Source organism: Pectinophora gossypiella, chromosome 11 (genome assembly GCF_024362695.1).
Source record: "Pectinophora gossypiella chromosome 11, ilPecGoss1.1, whole genome shotgun sequence".
Classification (NCBI taxonomy): Eukaryota; Metazoa; Arthropoda; class Insecta; order Lepidoptera; family Gelechiidae; genus Pectinophora; species Pectinophora gossypiella.
This window is the reverse complement of record NC_065414.1, coordinates 13,799,459-13,820,765: the sequence shown is the minus strand read 5'-3', so window position 1 is coordinate 13,820,765 and position 21,307 is coordinate 13,799,459. Positions and strand designations below refer to the sequence as shown.

The 21,307-nt window shown below is 38.0% G+C and overlaps 1 protein-coding gene across 1 annotated transcript in view; it reads left to right on the top strand.

Moving 5' to 3' along the window:
* The first annotated feature begins 1,118 nt into the window (after positions 1–1,118).
* LOC126370826 (uncharacterized) overlaps positions 1,119–21,307 on the top strand; it is a 185,639-nt gene continuing 165,450 nt past the window's right edge. Inside the window, exon 1 of the mRNA XM_050015849.1 lies at positions 1,119–1,130. The gene's annotated coding sequence lies outside the window, so the exon portion shown is untranslated. The remainder of the gene's footprint in view (positions 1,131–21,307) is intronic.

Below are 21,307 nucleotides of genomic sequence, written 5' to 3'. Positions count from 1 at the left end.
ATAGTCGACACTACTCATTTACAGAATGAAACAAACACTCACAAACACGAAAAAAATATCCTCGAAAAACATCACGCGATTCGGGTCAAGCTTAGTATTCGACTGAGCGGAAGCGCGCGGCGGCGGCGTTAGCGCAAAGCATCAAAGGCGCCGACTAAGGGCGCCGACGACGCACCGGCCGCGGCCGAGTCGAGCCGACGACTAGAGAGAGAGAGAGAAGTATGTTTATGGTGCAAGTGACAGAGAAAGAAATAGTATCTGTTCGTATGCCTACTTTATTGGCGAGCGTTGCCCTTGACCCGTGCGCCGGCTATTCACCTGCGCATAGCTGAAGTTGTAGATACGTTATTATTATTATTGATGACATTGATAAAATTTAATAATTAGTAATTTTTATTTGTTTATTTTAAATGTGCGTTCTATGCAGCTTAAAACACAATATGGGACTGAAAAAAATCTATTTTTTTTATGAATTTGGCGACAGGAAACTTCACTTGATACCTATCAACTCAAAGAAATACCTAGTATCTGTTCGCAATGCCTACTTTATTGGCGCGCGTTGCCCTTGATCCGTGAGGCTATTCACGTCCGAGTATCCATCAAGACAGATCAAACAAGCCCTAACTCGGAGGTCTTGCGTCCCAGGATCCTTTAATTATGTCTTAGAACCTTCTTGGCCTATGTGGTCCAGTGGTTGAGCGATGGGATGCGGAGGGTCCGGGTTCGTATTCCGGTGGGGACATATCACAAAAATCTGTTTATAAGGCCTTTGGTTGGGACGTTACAGGCTGATCACCTGATTGTCCGAAAGTAAAATGATCCGTGCTTCGGAAGGTACGTTAAGTCGTTGCTCCCGTCTACTAGGTACTTATGTAAGCACGTAGCCGTTACATGAATATTGTACACAGAACAGGATAGGTTTAATTAGTTCTTTACTGATGATTTAACAATGAGATTTAAAACCACGAATAACTTAGTACTTAGTACCTCGGTACGGTACCAACATGTAACAAGAAAAATAAGATCACTCCTCTCGGACAATTTTTTTCTTTGAACATGCCGACATTGCCTACGCGGCGGAGTTGCCGAACTATCGATAGGTAGATTATCAATTGTTGAACTTGAAAATTGTCTAAACTATCGAAAGTAGTGATAGTACATTTAGATCGATACTAGCGATAGTACCGATAGGTCTTGCTTTGTAACAATAATGGGTATTGATCTAAAAGATCTATCGATAGGTACCTACTATTGTTTTTTTTTTAACTAGGTATCGATAGAATATCGATAGGCAACACTCTGGCGGAGTGTCCGCCCAATTCTAGACGCGATCTCGCTCGATTTTTGAGTAGCGAGGTTTTGCGTAGGTACTTACATACTAAGTTGGTGGATGGTTGACATAGTAGGTAACTAATTACCTAATCTGTGGTGGTTGTGTTAGTTGGTTGTTAGTTATTCTAATGACAACAAAGAATACAATTATTTACTGTTTCAACTGTTTTAGGTAGATAATGGCCCTGATTCCTATGAGTAAATGAATGAATAACCCGGTCGAATCAAAAAGGTATCTCGCTGGTAACTTAATTCTGTCGGTTGTTTTAGATTTCTGCTTAAAATTGACGTGTATTCCATAAATTTTATGCCTGTTGATTATCCGTCCATTTAAGAATAAGAATAAAATAAATTTATAATTTACGATAGACAGAGAAAGAAATAGGATCGGTTCGTAGTGCCTACTTTGTAGGCCGCGCCGCCGCCGCGCCGCCGCCGCGCCGCCGCCGCGGCGCGGGGCGCGCGGAGCGGGGCGTGCGGAGCGGGGCGCGCGGCGCGGTGCGTGTGGCCGTTGACCCGTTCGAGCAGCTGTTGTCTCCATTACATCGAAAATTTTCGATAATTTGTCATTATTGTTTTTTTTATTGAAATTTGGGTTCTATGCAGCTAAAAGCACAATATGGAATTGAAAATAATTAAAAACAAAACTCAAAATTTCATGAATTTTGCGACGGAAAATTCCACTAGATATTAACTCAGAATCATGGTCTGAATCATCCCTCTCAGTATTCGTTACGATGTCACTAACACCCAGTATATATTAGTCACAATACCGTAACCTTATAAATGTAAAATGTTTAAATATATGTGATGTGGTTGTACTTTATAAATAAATAAATAAATAATTATTAAAACTGTACTTAAATCTTTTATTAAAAGTACAAAATTTCCTTGCATAGTACATTAAAAGCATTGGACGTGGGTAATTTATTTTTTACGAAATGGCAACGCAGGGTCGGATGACGTTAGTTGGGCTAACCTTGAAAATGCTAGCTGTCAGTTTTGAGCATACCTGGTTTTTACCGACTTCAAAAAAGGAGGAGGTTCTCAATTCGACCGTATATTTTTTTTTTTTTTTTTTTTTTTTTATGTTTGTTCGGGCATATCTTCGTCGTATATGAACCGATTTTGATAATTCTTTTTTTGTTTGAAAGGAGATATACCCAAGGGGGTCCCATGTCAAGGAAGTCAGGATCTGATGATGGAAGACCAGACAAATCGAGGGGAATTTTCAAAAATCGTAGGAGCGACTAGTGCGTTTGTAAAGTCATATTGATCGGATCGATCTTTAAGCTTCGGGAAAACTTCCCGGCCTTCGAAAACTGGTCAGCATCAGGGAGATACCCTATGGCCTGGCAAAACTATACAACCTGGAGCAATTTTTCTTTCACGAAACGTATTTAAATCTTGATCAAATCCAATCGCCGGTGCAAAAAAACAAAATGGCGGAAAAAAAAGATGGCCGCCATACAAAATTTTGTCGATTTTGGAAGAAGCCCGTTTGGGTAAAAATAATGTATGGGGCGCTTACTCAAAACGTCATGTAGAGTACGGAAATACTTTCTGATCACCAAAAACTGCTCCGCATCAGAGAGATACTCTACGGCCTGGCAAAACTATCGCACGTGAACCAATATTTCTTTGAGAGCACTTATTTAAATCTTGGTCAAATTCCATAGCGCGTAAAAAAAAACAAAATGGCGGAAAAACAAGATGGCCGCCATACACAATTTTGTTTTTTCAGAAAATGTCTCGGGATATAAAATATATATCGGGGTTGTGGTCGGATCGTCATGTTAAGTATGGAAATACTTCCCGATTTTCGAAAACTGCTCCGCATCAGGGTGACACCCTACGGCCTGGCGAAACTATCACACCTGAACCAATTTTTCTTTCACGAAATCTATTTAAATCTTGGTCGAATTTAATGGCCGGTGAAAAAAATACAAAATGGCGAAAAAACAAGATGGCCGCCATACAAAATTTTGTTTTTCCAGAAAATGTCTTGGGGGTAAAAATGATGTATAGGCGTGTGATCGGAACGTCATCTTTGAAAACTGCTCCCAATCAGGGAGACATCCTACGGCCTGGCAAACCTATTGCACCTGGATTTTGTTTGTTTCCACGACACCCATTTAAATCTTGGTCAAATTCTGTCGCCGGTGAAAAAGAACAAAGTGGCGGAAAAACAAGATGGCCGCCATACGAAGAGGGACAGTTTCGAATAAACAGGACACGCGAGCTGCTTTAGCAGCGAGCGAACCACGCGAAATCTACTGTATCTATATGTATGCGTGAGTGTGTATGATAGCAGCTTCCACTGACAACCACATGTGTGTATGTACACATACACATGTGTGTGTGTGTGTGCGTGTGTGTGCGCGCGCGTGTGTGTGTGTGTGTGTGTGTGTGTGTGTGCGTGTGTCTGTGTGTGTGCGTGTGTACGTGCGCGTGTGCTCGTGTGCGTTAGCGCGTGTGTGAGTGTGTGTGTGTAAACATGTTCATCAATAATAATTGTGATCACTACTAATAATATATTATATTATTATATATGAATATAAATCAGAAAATCTGTCTGTCTGCATAAGGATGCAGACAGACCGAGCAAGCAACAACCCTACTACAATATCAAATTACTATGTACACACAATATTGTTTAATACCTATATCAAAGCAATTACAAAACAATGTCAAACAAAAAATTACAAAACAATCAGTATTGAAAAATATATGAATCGGTACTTCGTTGTAGCATTTCCTTGGCACCGGCTTCAGATTTATAAAATAATTAACTAATTGAAAATACGTACTTATTACTTTGTGCGAAGTAAATTTATTTATTGCTTTTTAGTTTTGCGTTTGAAGTCGGTTTTTTTTTTGTTAAAAATTTTCTTATACCATGGGTGTAATAAGCCCTTTTAGGTCAGTCACGTGATATTGTGTGTATCAGCTTTATTTGTTTTCAGGTCACGTCGGCACTCGGCACTGTACAATTTTAACAGTGGGCTACTGTTGACTGTAAAACGGTTGTTGTGTCAATTTTATGTCCAGTACTATACTTGAACAAGATTTCTGTTTTGTTTTTTTTTTATTTATTATAATAATTTGTGTTTCTTTTTTTGAGGTTTTTGTTTTCTGATGTTTTTGTATTGTCGCAATTTGTAGCGTCTTTTTGTATTTCTTTTATTTCTTTGACAGGCGACAGTTTTTTTTAACGTAATTTGTTGTAGATTTGCCGCGAATGTCATAAAAGTAAGACCGATTGTCATTTTAATTGTGACTGGAAAACTTTTCCATAGGAGGTTAACTTGGTCAGACAAGTTTTTTATTTTTCTTTTTTTTTGACGTGACTTATTACAATACGCAATAAAAAATTAAAAAAAAGATTTGCGGCAAATGACATTAACTAAATGGACGTACCAAGGGGAGCGCTGAGGTCTTTCACCCGGTACAAATTTTAAGACGACAGGCCTGTTGTGCCCAGTTGGGCGCGAGTCTGAGTGGAAAATACTTGAAAGAATTAATCGACCCTAGTTTGTCGATAGCGATAAGCGCTGAAATCGTTGCCCATGCCGGCGGGGTCGGTATCGGTGTTCTGAAGTGTTTGTTGTCGGCCGGACAAGCGCTAGTGATAACAATGAAAGGATTTTTTTTTTGTGGTGTCATTTATTTTCCGTAATCATTTGCAACTTGGCTAAAGATCCTGGCATTATACAATAGAATAGAAGAATAGAAATAGTTTATAATAAAAGGGCGCCACACACACATAAAAAAAAAGAATACAACATTATATCAAAATTTCCACTAAAACATTTACACAAAAACAAGACGGATGTTTGTCGAAATTTCTAATTTAATAATTTAATTTATTGCCAAAAAAGTAGGTACAATTCTTTACTTAAAAAAGCTTAGCCTTAGACACAGATATAAATAGGTAGGTACCATAGCTGAATAAATACAGGGTGTTAGTGACATCGTAATGAATACTGAGGGGGATGATTCAGACCATGATTCTGAGTTGATATGAAGTGGAATTTTCCGTCGCAAAATTCATGATTTTTTTTTTAGTTTTTTAAAATTATTTTCAATTCTATACTTTTGCGATGAAAAATTCCACTTGATATTAACTCAGAATAATCAGCTATTTCATCCCCCTCAGTATTCGTTACGATGTCACTTACACCCCGCACAAGTACATACTGTACCCATACAAGTAGGTATGGGTGTTAGTGACACCGTAACGAATACTGAGGGGGATGATTCAGACCATGATTCTGAGTTGATATCAAGTGGAATTTTCAGTCGGAAAATTCATGAAAATTTTTGTTTTTTCTTTTTATTATTTTCTGTTCCATACTTTTGCGACGGAAAATTCCACTTGATATCATCTCAGAATCATGGTCTCAATCATCCCTCAAAGTTTTCGTTACGACGTCACTAACACCCTGTATATGAATACTTGTGTTGCCTATGATGCCTCTCTCCTGGATATTTATGTTACTTAAGCTAGCTAGTATACGTACTTATGTTACCAAAACAAAGATCATAAGGTGGTGGTGGGTTTATCTTACCTGGTATATCCTTCGTTTTGTAATACAGCGTTAGATGTTTCGAACACGTAGAAGATTAGAATCCGCAAACCTTAATATACATGAGTGTATAATTTACATTTACCGCCGAACATGGTAATACTACCTGTTCGGTATTAGGTACTAGTTTTGGTAATATTACAAGTTCGGTAATATAACCAAACGATAATGTTTCGTATGTTATTATGTTATCGGGCCTTCTTCGGTTCTGTTTGTTACATTATAATAATTATACTAGTAATCTTCTAGAAAGGGAAGACCAAGAAGAGCTTACTTGGAACAGATAGAGAAGGCGAACGTCGTGCTTAAAGGAAGTGAAAAACATCGTTAAGAATGGAGAACGCTACACCGACAACAGCTAGGCTATTAAATTAGTGATGTAATGTCTCATCTGCGACCTTTCAGTTTAAAAAAATATTTATTCAGTGGATCTAAAACGACCTCCACGTCCAGTGGTTGAGCGTTATGCTCACGATCCGGAGGTCCCGGGTTCGAATCCCGGTGGGGAAAAATCACAGAAATCACTTTGTGATCCCTAGTTTGGTTAGGATATTACAGGCTTATCACCTGATTGTCCAAAAAGTAAAACGATCCGTACATACTTTACTTACTTTGTTATATAAAGTTTCACATCTTTTATGTAGAAACTTTGTTACCTTTACGATTTTATGATGCAATAAGTTGAAAATAATAACGTAGTTCCAACAAATAATTTCTTCCGGTACTAGACCATTTTCATGAACATAAATGAGGGATGGCGGAAATAAAACTTTCTTCTATTCTTTCGAGTCTTCTTCTTTTTTTACAAATTTAAAATCCGACCCCACACATCGACACACACATCGACCCCGCACACTCATCTTCAACTGCCATCACATTCCCGTCCTTTTCGCACACACCTCTCTTTCTTCCACGTTCCATTCCCACGTAAAATTAGGTAATGGTGCTAATTCCTGCAGACGCCATCTAATATTATTTTAAGTTATAGCTGTAATTTTCCACCGAACAGGAAAGGGACGGATGATTGACAGCTCTTAATTTTAGAAAGAATGAGTAAATGCATGGATTATCCGGGCGAATCAAAAAGGTATCTCGCTGGTATGCAAACCGTTTGACGTGTGCTGTCAACATAATTCTGTCGGGTTATTGGCCAGTGTAAAATTTTTAGACGGTTGTTTTAGATTTGTGCTTAAAATTGACGTGTGTTCCATAAATTTTATGCTTGTCGATTACCCGTCCCTTTTCTTTTCGGCGGATAAGAAAATGACAGATATAACTTTACAGAAATTAGCACCAATATCTGTCTAAATTCTGAAGTCGGCATAAATAGAACGACGGACTAACTCAAAGGTCCGTGTTCGTCCTTCCGTTGTCATAGATATGGTAAAGTGGCTGTTAGAATGGCGGGTCTAGTATTTCCGGCTAGTATTTTGTCGGCGTATTTCAAGTTGAAATTGCCGCACTTAATGCCGCCTATTTAAGAAATAAAATCAATCCGCATTAACATTTCGCCCCTTCCTTTTTGATACGAGCAGGAAAGGATTGGAACTGCCTGCCGTCGTTTGTTTTTCAACTCTTTTGATTTGAGAGTCTTCAAGGCTAGAGTGAATAGCCATTTTGTTAGGTACTTAAGCGTGATCCATCCATCCATCCAGATTGTGGTCAAACGCGAGCGTATATTATTTATGAAAAAAAAAATTCGCTCTTACTCGACTCTATTAGCAAACTAGAAAAAGCTGTGCGCACCGCTCCCATATCTCTTCCACCAAACCGGTAACCATATCAGGGTGGTTAATGTGAGAATGACCATTAGCTGTATGCATTCGAGTATGTCGACATTAATCGCGACTATCTGCCCACTCGTAATGCAAAGCGACGCCAATTTGGCTCTGGATCATATTACACACGTCTAAGACAGCGGTTCCCAATGTTTATTAGCCCGGGACCTGTAAATGGTCTATCAGGGCTCTCACGGATTTATACGGAAATATCATTGTGAGTATTACTTAATTAATAATCTAGTATGCGTTATATGTATGCTTCTTTTCCCCGGCTATACAGGTTGTGAGAAGCTGCAGTAGTTGTATGTAAAATTGACGATTCAAAGTGTAACTATGTTACCTACTGAATAAAGATATTTTTTTGAATTTGTAAATATTTTACAGCGATTGTTGTTGTAAGGATTTTTGTTTTTAAAGCACTCACCCATGCTTAGGGAAATTCAAAAAGATACACACACACACACACACACACACACACACATACACACGCAGACACACACACACACACTCATACACACGCAGACACACACACACATACACATACTCACACACATACACACGCAGACACACACACATACACATACTCACACACATACACACACACATACATATACTCACATTTATACACACACACACACACACACACTCAAGCGACGCGCTCGTCCTAGCTTGACAGGAGCTGCGGGTTCAAGTCCTGTCCCAGTCAGAACGTTTTTAGATTTAAAGTTTTTATTATTGAAAAGTTTCCATGACAGTAATTTAACATAAGCTCACGACTTTATCCCAATTTGGATGGTCGATGATAGTAGTTCTTCTATCGTGTGAGTTATGAGGTGGAATACCAACCTTATCAACCCTGGTGTCAGGGTTATTATTGAGCCGCCATAGGCCCCTCATATTTATGACTCAATAATAGTAATAGTAGTTGCTGATAGTAATTTTCTTTTAATTATCTGTGTTGGACTCAGTTCTCAGGGACCACCGGTTGGGAACCACTGGCTGCGGAATAGTATTGTGAGGCCAGAATTGGGTCATGTATGGTTCTCTTTTATTTATATTTATAGTTATTAGCCGCAGACGGACTGAGAGGGCTAAGTATATAGGATACCATCTCGCTTTGTGATGTTATTTTGAGATTGTTTTGGATATCACGTGAAAAAATAAGAACGAGTTATGAATGTGCGAGGGTGTGTGTGTGAAATGATGATTATTTGTGACTAGTTGCATGGAGAATATATTGTTAAAAGTTGTAACTTGTAATATCATTATTGCAAGTGAGCCATTCGGGCGGTTTACAAATTGGGACCCACGTGATCACGAAGATCGACTGAATAGTATATACACTTCTGCTTACACCTTCGGCGATACAGGAGTAATGCTATGTTATGTGAAAAGTTAAAAAATACATTCTTAACTTCAATTTTCTTCAATTTCTTTTTGATTATCACGTGCTCAGCGGTGAAAAAAAACATCCTGAGCTAACCCACATTCCCGCGAAATGCATTTTCGGAGGTATGTGATCTAACCTGTACTGGGCTGGTTATGCCTTTGTGGTTCGGAAGGTCAGGCAGGCAGTCGCTTCTATAAAAAACCGAACCTGTCAAACCTTCAGGTTAGGTAAGCGGACCCTGTGAAAAAACGAGATAATGCTAGGTGGATGATGATGAACTTCAGAGACTTGGCTCTAACCTCAATCGTTGTATTCGTTTGCGCAAACATCTCAACTGATTTCAATATTTATGAAAGAAAGAAAGCAACATTTATTATTTCATTGCGGGTAAATCTTATAAGAATTTTATGACGGCCGTAAATGTACAGTTTATGACCCCAAAGGTCGGAAGAACTGAAAACTTTCATAACAGCACGGATATACAACTGTAACTTAATCACAAAAAAGGAACCTTGATGAGGTGTGGATATTTAGTTCACCTGTATGTACCTCTGACTCACCCGAGTCGTTAACTATACTATATTGTTGTACCTTGCATTTATACTATACTATTGTGGACACTAAATTTAAAAACAAATGAGAAGCTTAAATTTAATTTTAAGTCGTTGAAGACAGGCAGACAGAAATGATACATAGGTTAATTCTTAATTCTTATAGTGTGTGTGTTTGTGTGTGTGTCTGTGTATGTGTGTGTGTGTGTGTGTGTGTGTGTGAGAGTATGTATGTACATAATTATGTTATTTTCTTAACGTGTGGGAATAAGAATATCATCGAGATCCCTTTCACTCAGTTCAAGAAGAAAGTGTACCCTTTCAGTCGCCTTTTACGACAGGCATTGTACCCCGTAGCCCTATTCTTACGCCCGGACCTACAGGGCGGAACTAGACCGAACTTATCTTAACCTGACTGCGTAGAATACAAAAATATATTCACAGGCCTCTCCTCAGTCAACCGGAAGGGGTAAGGAGTTGGTATGGCAGGCATTTGGGCTAGTAGCCCAAGTATCCCGGTTTGCCGATAAAAAAAGAAGCACGGAATAGAATATAGAAATTGTTAATCATCTTTAATCATCACGAAACAAAGGACAGTCTCATAAAGTGTTTTTCGACAGTGTCCCCTTTGGGAATCGAACTAAAGTATACAATATATTTTTTTCATAATTTTCGTCTTCTACCCTGAATGAATAAACACTTTGTTGCACACACAAATACACATAAGATAGAAGGACAAAAATATATAGCTTAGATAGATTATGACGTAAAAACCGACATAATTATTATTATAAGCAAAAAAGGTACAATTATCATTATATTATATTATATTTGCCAGTCGCGCCAGTTGCATACATTTTGTTGGTGACGTCATCGTGGTGACCCTACAGCACACACCGGACATTCCATACAAAAATCTCATCCTATCATGTGCCGCCTTACCACGTAAGTGCAAGTGAGATAGACAATCCACTAGCGATCCCCCTTACTCCATAACGGCTATAGTAAAAATGTATTTTATTTTAAAAATCACTAGTCCGATAAGTTAAGCCGTAAATTATGCCTTAGTCCCATAAGGCCACGATAAACACGTTATTTTGATTCACAAAAAATATATATCTTTATGTTTTTTTTTTCACACACAACAACAACAACAGCCTCCGTGGTCTAGTGGTTGGAGCGTTAGGCTCACGATCTGGAGGTCCAGGTTCGATTCCCGATGGGGACATTGTCGAAATCACTTTGTGAGACTGTCCTTTGTTTGGCAAGGAGTTTTCAGGCTTAAATCACCAGATCGTCCGCAAAATTAAGATGATTCCGTGCTTCGGAGGGCACTTTAAGCAGTCGGTCCCGGCTATTAGCCGTAAAAACATCTCCAACAACCCGCATTGGAGCAGCGTGGTGGAGTATGCTCTATACCCCTCCGGATGATTGAGGGGAGGCCTGTGTCCAGCAGTGGGACGTATATAGACTGTTTATGTTATGTTATGTTTTTTTCTACGTATATATGCATAATTCCAATAAGCTGTGAATATTTTAAGAAGAAAACAGTCACGTACAACTTTTATACATACTGTCTAACCCGTTTTAATAAAGCAGCGAGATGTCTTATCCTCAACAAAAAACAGTTCCTTCTTTCCCACTTACAAACTGTCATTTAATACTGCAAAAAAACTTTCAAAGAAAAGTGCCTCTGATGTGTGCCTTTGACGTAACAGAAAGGACAACGCGGAGCCATTGTCTACGGTTCTGCTACGGAGCTGCTACGAGAGTGTTACGCGCGAAGTGCTACGCTAACAGTGAAGACATTAGTGGGGACAATTTTTATTCTTTCCTAGAACATTCGTTTACGTTTTGATGTAGCTATTAAGTTTACAATTTCTTTATGTAACTAACTTGAGTTGCCTGACAGTATAGCTGCTTAGCAATAACCCCGCACTTTGTAATTTAGTTCTGTATATGATTATGTATGCGTGTGATAAACGGTTTGTATTGTACATTTCTCTCAATTAAACATAAAGTTGTTGTTTTCTTAGTATAAATAATATTTCATAATACAGGGTGTCAGTGACATCGTAACGAAAACTTTGAGGGGTGATTCAGACCATAAGGCTGAGTTATCACTTGATGTCAACTCAGAATATTCCGTCGCAAAAGGAAAGAATTAAAAAAAAAAAAATTTGCGACAGAAAATTCCACTTGGTATTACTTCAGAATCATCTGCTGATTTATCCTCATAGTATTTAATTTGTTACGATGTCACTCTTCATAACTAATTTAAGAGCCACGCTCTTGTCGGTGTAGCATTCTCCATGCTTCTTTTTAGGGAAAAATGATGCAGTGGTTTCCCTCTCGCCTTCTGCCCAAAGGTGTCACTAACATTCTGTATATACTTTTTTAAATAATTATTTATTAAAGAGGAGCTCGGTGGCGCAGCGGTAAACGCGCTCGGTCTGCGATTGTTGAAGTTAAGCAACTTTCGCAAAGGCCGGTCAAAGGATGGCTGACCACAAAAAAAAAATTTCATCTCGAGTTCCTCCGTGCTTCGGAATGCACGTTAAGCCGTTGGTCCCGGCTGCATTAGCAGTCGTTAATAACCATCAATCCGCACTGGGCCCGCGTGATGGTTTAAGGCCCGATCGCCCTATCCATCCATAGGGAAGGCTTGTGCTCCAGCAGTGGGGATGTTAATGGGCTGATGATGATGATGATGATGATGACTTATTAAAGTGAACTCCGTTTCTTATTCAAGTTAAATAGCATGTATTCACGTGAGCATTAATTATTAAAACCACATCAATCTATTTGAAACGTGAACAGTCAATTGCCACAAAGGGATTAAATTACAATAATTACTAATTACCTTACTATGTCTACTAATTACCTTAGGAAATTAAGGGGGTTACCACGGTTATATTTGATTAATTGGACTGTTTTTTTTATAATCTTCCTGCTAAAGCTGAAAGCAGATCTGGTTTCTTACAAATCGCACTGTCCGAATTATCAGGAATTAATGGAATTATAATCACTTTTAGAAACGGGATAAAAGTATTTTTCTATCGTGTGGGTTATGAGGTGGATTGCCAACCTCAGCAACCCTGGTGTCAGTGTTATTATTGAGCCGCCAAAGGCCCCTGATGTGGCTTATGTAAATGAGTAATTGTTACATGAGCCATGTCAGAGGATAAAGGTGATTGTCATTCTTACTTTTCTAAATCATCATCATCATCATCATCAGCCCATTAACGTCCCCACTGCTGGGGCACGGGCCTTCCCTATGGATGGATATGGAGATCGGGCCTTAAACCATCACGCGGACCCAGTGCGGATTGATGGTTATTAACGACTGCTAATGCAGCAACTTTTAAAAATATTTTTTTCGAAATATTTTTTTTTAATGTTTGGTAAGCGCATGCTGCGTGATATCTCGCTCCTTTGGTCGTTTGCGATATGACCTTTATGTGCATGAAACTTTAATATACCATTACTATACAAGCGGCGTAACAACTAAAGCACTCAATTCCCCGTTATCTTAGAAACAAACACACTAAATTAATCCAGCTCAATATCGCGCCTCAAATGTAATTTCAAATTTGCGTAGACCAAATTTAATCACTGAAACTCGGCTACTCATTCATTACCCATCTGGAATTGAATTTTGTTTAATTCTAAAGTCCTTTCTAGGCTATTGAAGTTGGTAGATGACTAACTTTAGACTTGATTTACCTAGCAGTGGTTTTCAACTATTTTAGACCTGGGACCATTTGGGTTTTTTATTCCATTGCGAAGACTCCAGAGAAAAAATATAAACTCCGGCATAAAATTTCAATGAATTAATTGTTTTTTTTTTTATTTTGACTTAAAAATAAAATACTTCGCCACTTGTTCTGATTTCACAACTAAGTGTCTGATAGCCTGTTCCAACCTTATCTGTTAGACAGTAGCCCAATTAATAAGCATTAGGACCTCCATGTTTCAGAGCATTCACCATTATGCTCACGATCCGGGTGGTCCAGGTTTGAATCCCGATTTGAGTTTTAGTTTTGAAACGTATATTTTTATTTTCATAATATAAATAATAATATAAATCACTCTATCTATTAAAAAAACCGCATCAAAAACCGCTGCGTAGTTTTATAGATTTAAGCGTATATGTCTTTAAAATTGAGATTGAATAAATTTTTAATTAATTTTTGGGTGTGTCTAATAAAAGACATTTATAATTACATTAAAAAATAATAAGTCACGTCAAAAAGTTTGGGAACCACTAACCTAGAAGCAACAGAACTGACTTAGCTACAGAACTTACGTAAAGCGGTATTGTTTGTATTAATCCGAGCATGTCGTATAAACAAACAGAGGGATCGTAATCCGGCTTTTGAGAAGATAATAATATATATTATATCTTGTAAATAAAATAGTCTAAAACTAGCGACCTGCCCCGGCTTCGCTCGGGTGCAATGCTGAGGAGAAAATGAAATTATTTACGACATCCCATTAAAAACAAAAAAAATAACAGTATTTATCTACTATTTAGTAGATGTTACTATACCATATAAATCTTCCTCTTAAATCACTCTATCTATTAAAAAAACCGCATCAAAAACCGCTGCGTAGTTTTATAGATTTAAGCGTATATAGGGATATAAGGACAGAAAAAGCGACTTTGTTTTATACTATGTAGTGATAAACAATCATTATTCAAAGTCACTGTGGTTGTGGGGTTCACGTGCTCGGGGAGCACTGGTTAGAAACCCCGGACCGGACTTGTAACCAATGAATTATTAATTTATTTTAGGTGCAGTTTTCACTAACACAGTTGGCTCGACCAATATAGACGGCAATACAGCTGGTGAGCTGTGTGAACTAACGTGATAGGTGGTGACCTATCACGTTAGTTAGAACTTAGTTCATCTTGCAATGGATGTACCTCTGACTATCCAATTGGGATATAACCTGGGGCTTATGTAATGTTATTTTTAAATATGAATATATAAATAAAAGTAAGAAAAAAACAGTAAAAAATATTCATTTACCAAATAAAGTAAAATTAACACAAGTTAATAGCGGACCCTACACTAGGGTTTCCTGTAACATTTTTTTCATAAAGATTAAAAATATGAAGTCCGGTGGAGACTCAGGTATGTACGGTCACGAGCATTAATATGTATACACTTTAGTACCATGTCACATTAATTTTTTTGACAAATTGAACTGTAAGTCTCTCTAAATGTCAAATATGTTAGTGCGACAGAGTCCTAAAGTGGGTACATAATATTGCTCATGACTGTACATTGAATTAAAAAAATAAAAGGAAAATAATGATACAATTTAAATTTAAAGAGATCAGGTATTAAACATGTAAGTAAGTATCTTAAACTCTAGGAATCTTTAGAATAATAAGTAAAACTAAAAGAAATATAATACTTCAAGCAAAATTTTTACTAAATAAAGATTTATTGTCACGCAAAGCATTATCACTTGTTATTTAATTTTGTTAACAATGTTTCAAGTTGGTGAATATTCATTTTGTCTGGAATTGTATAAAGTTAGCTTGTTTGTTGTTGCAGACGACAAAAGTACGCCACAAAGACTTGAAGCAGTATACTTGTGCTTTATTATTTTACCTATTGGGGATATGTTTGCTTTTATTGTTTAACACGTGATGTAATTTTAAAGCAAGGAGTTAAAGGTGTAAAGTACGTTCGTGCCCACCAGAGGAGTTAGCCAAATGAGGATAAAAACTAGAAGGTCATTTCAGGCGGGAGCAGGGTTGAGTGTTCCTACATTTTGACAGTTCTCCATACTGTCCAACTTCGCTACGTGGCCGCCTTCGCCGAGCATGCGCGGCGCTGGCGTCGGGTCGCCGCGGCGCCGACGTCGCGTAGACGTCGCGCAGACGCTGGCACGACGACGACGCTCGAAGGAAGCTGTGTGGGTGTCTCTTATGGGTAAGACTGTTTGTTAAGGACGCTGGCACCACCACTGTTGTGTCCCCGCGGCATCTCGGCGTCGCGTACAATCAGTGTCAAAATGGATTCCGACGAAGAAACACTTCTGTTGTTATTACGCGACGACGCGTAGACGTCGCGAAGACGCTGGCACGAGGACGACGGTCGACAGAGGCTAGTGTTGGAGGTCTCTACCACTTAGTTATACCTATCTAATATTACCACTTTTTTGCCACTTTGGCAACGAAACACTCTTTCAGTTGTTATAAAACCTCGTCATCGCATTAGCAACTATGTTTATGTAAGAGAACGTTTTCATAAGTTATAATAAAACGTATTTCTTATCTAGTTGCGCATGTGTTTTTACTGTTTGCTCTCTCTTTTACAGAATTACCCGGATTATGTGTATAATTTCGTAGAGGGTACAATTTGTATTTTGTACCTAAACCTTGGCATAAATGAAATAGGCGTGAACCTGTTTCCTCGAAGGGGTAGGTTACAGATTCTGCTTAGAATTGTACATACATACATACATAAACTCACGCCCGTAATCCCTAATGGGGTGGGCAGAGCCACAAGTAATCAAAGACAACTTGCAGCCACTGTTGATACGAATTCCAAAGATGGATATGATGAACCTTATGGTGATAAGGGATCAGCCTATCGCCCATAACATTAGTCCATCATGTTAGAGGACACAATCCCTCTGTCGGTTTTTACGACATGCCCGGGAAGAGAAGCAGCTGAACGTGTTCTATGTTTTTTATATGCTCCCAGAACAGCATAGAAGCAATTAGAATTGTAATGACTTCAATTAATTCGAATAAAACCCGTTGCCTTCTTTCAAGCGCGGATTATTTTAAACCTGGTACTCATGCTGATTCCAGTACACACCATCTAATTTTATTTTAAGTTTTACCTGTCATTTTCTTATCCGCTGAAAGAGAGGGGTAATCGACAGGCATACAATTTATGGATTACACGTCAAAAAAAAAAAACTTAGGCAGAAGTTTAAAAACCCCTCCCAAAATGTTATATTGGCCAATAACCCGACAGAATAAGTTGACAGCACATGTCAAAGAGGTTGAATATCAGCGGGATGTCTATTTTATTTGCCTGGGTTATTCATTCATTTTAAAATGAACAGCTGTTGCCAATCATCCGTGTCTTTCTTTTTCGGCGGATAAGAAAATGATGAGTATAACTTAAAATAAAATTAGGATGTGTTTGCAGGAATCAGTATACTTACTCCTTCGCAGTAGATTCTTTGAATGTAGGATGCTTTACAGTCTTATAAATTTTACCACCGCACCACCGTATATCTCCCAGAATGCAGTAAAAATTCAAAGCGATACATTGTAATCAATTTGAATATCGCTTTAGATAGCTAAAAGGACAAGTTTTAGAGCTATCAAACACATTCAACTTGTACCGTTACAATTTTACTTCCTTCATGACAGAAAGGGATAGATAGAATTTTGTCGTGGTGGCGCTGAAATGTCATTGTGTTGTCGTCCCGCTCGAACAGCGAATGATAGAAAGGGACGGATGTATGTCACACGTAGGATGGAATAATGACCTAGTTTAAAAGAATTGGCGCGTCTGCCTCATTTATAACATCTACACAGGTGCGGACTTTTATTGAGATGAATGGCCGTGGGACGTTGTGGAATCGCGATAGCGTCCCGCCACCTACTTAACTTTAGTGGTTTTTATGTTATAACTTTCCCGGGTCTATTTTCGGTGTTAGCAGACGATTTATGTGGCTAAACACATTTTTTTAAGTTATTATATCTTTTCATACACCAGGGCCACTAGGGTGGCGCGTCGTAGTGGCTATTAAACCAGACGCTCCGAGTTGGTTTGCCATTCAGTTTAATTTGGAAATCTTTTCTAGATACATAATCAGCCTATATACATCCCACTGCTGGACACATGCCTCCCCTAAATCAACCAGAGAGGTGAGGGGGTGGGATAGTCTCATTCGAAATTCTTTATTCGCATTAATTAGCCTTAAATAAACTTTAACCCCAAGGTTGCCTAGATGAAATTTCTGCTTATCTAAAGGCCCCGATTGTACTTCTGCTGCCATTTTGTAATCGCTCTTTTTATGTGTATTTCAATCGAATTGAATGGAAAATAAATCGTTAAGCACATAAGACCTAATAAGAGTCTTTTGTAAACTAATTAGGGGTCACACCAAAAAATTTCCATAACATACATATACATAAACACCCAACTCACGCTTACGCTTATTTTTCAGGGGTAAGAAGAAGCTATGAAATTCCATTTGCTTCGACCTTGACACGCTTCTCTTTCTTCCTCCGCATTCATCAATCCTTTCATACACCCACGCCAGTTCAAAGTAGATCGTACTGAACTTGTTCTAAGGACATCTCCAATTTGGTCAATGTAATAATAATAATAATAAAAAAGTTTATTTAGGTAAAATCTACGACACACATATACATTAAAAATTTACGTCCTTCTAGGTCTTCCTCTGGCAATCCTACCACCAACCTTCGCTTTATATACTGCTTTCATAATTCTACCCTAACGTTCCATTTAGAGCGAAATCCGCATTTGGTGTAGATATCGCGAATATACGAAATAATTATTTTTCTTAGAGACAAGCTCGAGGGAGTAAAGTAAATACAATTTGGTTCACTGGTGTCTGTTTCAGTGGTGACGATTTAGCGACAGCCAGAAAATTGGTTCTTCTCTTAGAGTTTTCCAGAAAAGAATCACTTTTTTATCTAATAACTTTATGTTTTTGTTTATACAGGGTGTTAGTGACATCGTAACGAATACTAAGGTGGATGATTCAGAGTTAATATGAAATGGAATTTTCCGTCGCAAATTCATGATTTTTTATTTTAATTATTTTCAATTCTATACTTTTGAGACGGAAAATTTGACTTGAGATAATAATCATGAATCAATCTGTATCGTTCCCTTCAGTATTCGTTACGATATGTCACTAACATCCTGTATTGGTTGTAGGGCTAGCAAAGGAATAGTTTATGTATACATGTCCTGGCGAGGAGTCAGCGTACAAGACGCCTCTTCTTCTTCTTCTATCGGTTGTGAGGTGAATTACCAACTTCATCAACCCTGGTGTCAGGATTATTATTGAGCCGCCAAAGGCCCCTGACATGGCTCATGTAACGACTACTTACTTACATCAGTAAGTAGTAACTGGGACCAACGGCTTATCGTGCCTTCCGAAGCTCGGATCGTCTTACTTTTTGGGCATTCAGGTGATCAGCCTGTAATTCCCTAACCAAACTAGGGATCACAAAGTGATTTTTGTTATATGTCCCCACCTGGATTCGAACCTGGGACTTCCTCATCGCCAACGCTCTATCACTGGACCACAGAGGCCGTTAAGACGCCTCTACTCCTTCGTGATGCTATGTTATGTTGTTTTTACAGAATATACGAGTGTGTTTGGGGGAGGCCTATGCCCAGCAGTGGGCGTCGTACGGCTGATAATGATGATACGAGTGTGTTATTTAGTAATCAACTACCAATATGTGTGATTCTTTCGCTACCACTTACTTCACGGCGCGCGGCGACCGAATTTAAATTAATTAATTGGAATTTTCATTTAAGAAATTATTGTAACATCTTAAACCTAAATAAAGTTTTTATCTATCTATCTATCGTGTTACAGTCGGTGACGTTCTAACCAGTAGGCTCAGCACGGCAACCGAATCGCGCTGAGTCAGAGTAAAAACTAGCTCAGCCGCTGGTGGGGACCAGAGAGTTGCCGTTCTATATTTAGTATTATTCCTTATTCTATGACCTAGGGGGAGATGATGTGTAGTGGACAGGTTACCCGCTACCCGCTACTCGCTATCAATCAGACGACTCCCAGCGGAGGCGGAAAGTAAACTTATGGCGAACTAAAACCAACATACACAGTCGGAAATTGATAAAGACGGTCAACAGTCTGATTGTCCTCGGGTTATCTTTGCGACCTCGCCAGGTGATGCTTGCTACGCTATACAGGATGTTAGTGACATCGTAACGAAACTATAAAGGGTGTCTCAGGCCATTATTCAGAGTTCAAGTAAAATTTTCCATCGCAAAATTAATCGTATAGAATTAAAAAGAATTTGAAAAAAGAACACTAATTTTTTCATGAATTTTCCGACACAAATTCCACTTGGATATCGACTCAAAATCAGAGTCTAAAATATTCCCGCAGTATTTGTTACGGTGTCACTAACCCATACGTATTTGTATCTACCTGTATGTCAAGTACATACAAGTAGATACGGGGTGTAAATGACATCGTAACTAATACTGAGGAGGATTATTCAATTCATTATTCTGAGATAATATCAAGTGAAATTTTCCATCGCAAAAGTATATACTTAATTGAAATTTGCGACAGAAAATTCCACTTGATATTAACTCAGAAATAGTCTGATTAAACCTCCTCAGACTTAGTCATGATGTCAGTAACATCCTGTATAAATCGATAGATAAAAATAGCGGATGTTTTGAAGAAAGATATGATCGCTTACAAGATATAATAAGCTTATAAGAGCTATATTAAGATACACTTGATTGAATCTTTAGACAAAGTAGCAGAGTATGCTCCGTACCCCCTCCGGTTGATTGATCCGATTGATTGTGCCCAGGTAGTGGGGCGTATATGGGCTGGTTATGTCTTATGTACATGTATGTTTGAAAAAGGCCACTCGCTTACTACAGGCCAGTTATAATTTTATAATTATATATCAAAAAAATAATTCAAAATTCCATATTAAGTAAATTCAATTCATCTTTTTTAAGGCTATATGTACGTTTTTACAATAAAATACCAGATACTGTTTTGAATTTGCCAGAAAATAAATTTAAAGCTCATGTGAAACTTACTTCAAGTAAAAAAAAAATATGTTATATAAGCTCAAAAAAAAATTTAAAAAGCTTATTATAAGATCAATGATTACCTAAATGATAAAAATTGTCTGGTGTTAAATGTGTTCCTATAGGTATCAAATAACTTGTAATGTATACCCTCATTGATTTAAAAGATGTGTTCCTGTGGCAGTATCTTGTCCATTCTTCTTCGCAGCCATAACACCTTGCGAAATGACGTAAATTTAAAAATGTTACATTGACCTTCAACAAGTTTATCCATGATAATAACGTTGAATAAATGATCCTGATTTATATGACTACATATTAAGTTAGTCTAACAAAAATCTTGGTGAGGTGGGTACTTAGTTCATCTCACGATAGATGTACCTCTGACTACCCCTATTGGGGTATAGTCTTCATAGTATAGTCTTCAAATAAAAAGTCTTTATTACTTACCTCACCAATTCTCGTGTGCTCAAGATTTACGATCACTTTATGGTCACATCTTTTCGGAAAATAGTAAGTACTCAACAAGAGTTGTCGAAATATGAATAGTTTGTTTATCGATGAGTCGAACTTTAAAATCATTTTCAATTTCGCTGTCGATATATAATATGTGTCTGTATATAGTACAGAAATTATACTTTTCAATAACACATACATACTTTTTTGTGTCGATTTGGGCAACCACCAGCTTAATTTGAAGTGGACTTAATTTGATAGGACTACTCTATTTCTTTCTAGCTCTTATTGTAAATTAGGTTAAATTTGTGTCCGATGAATTAAGTGCCAATATCGAATTTTGTAGTATCAACTGTCTAATATACATCTCGCTTAG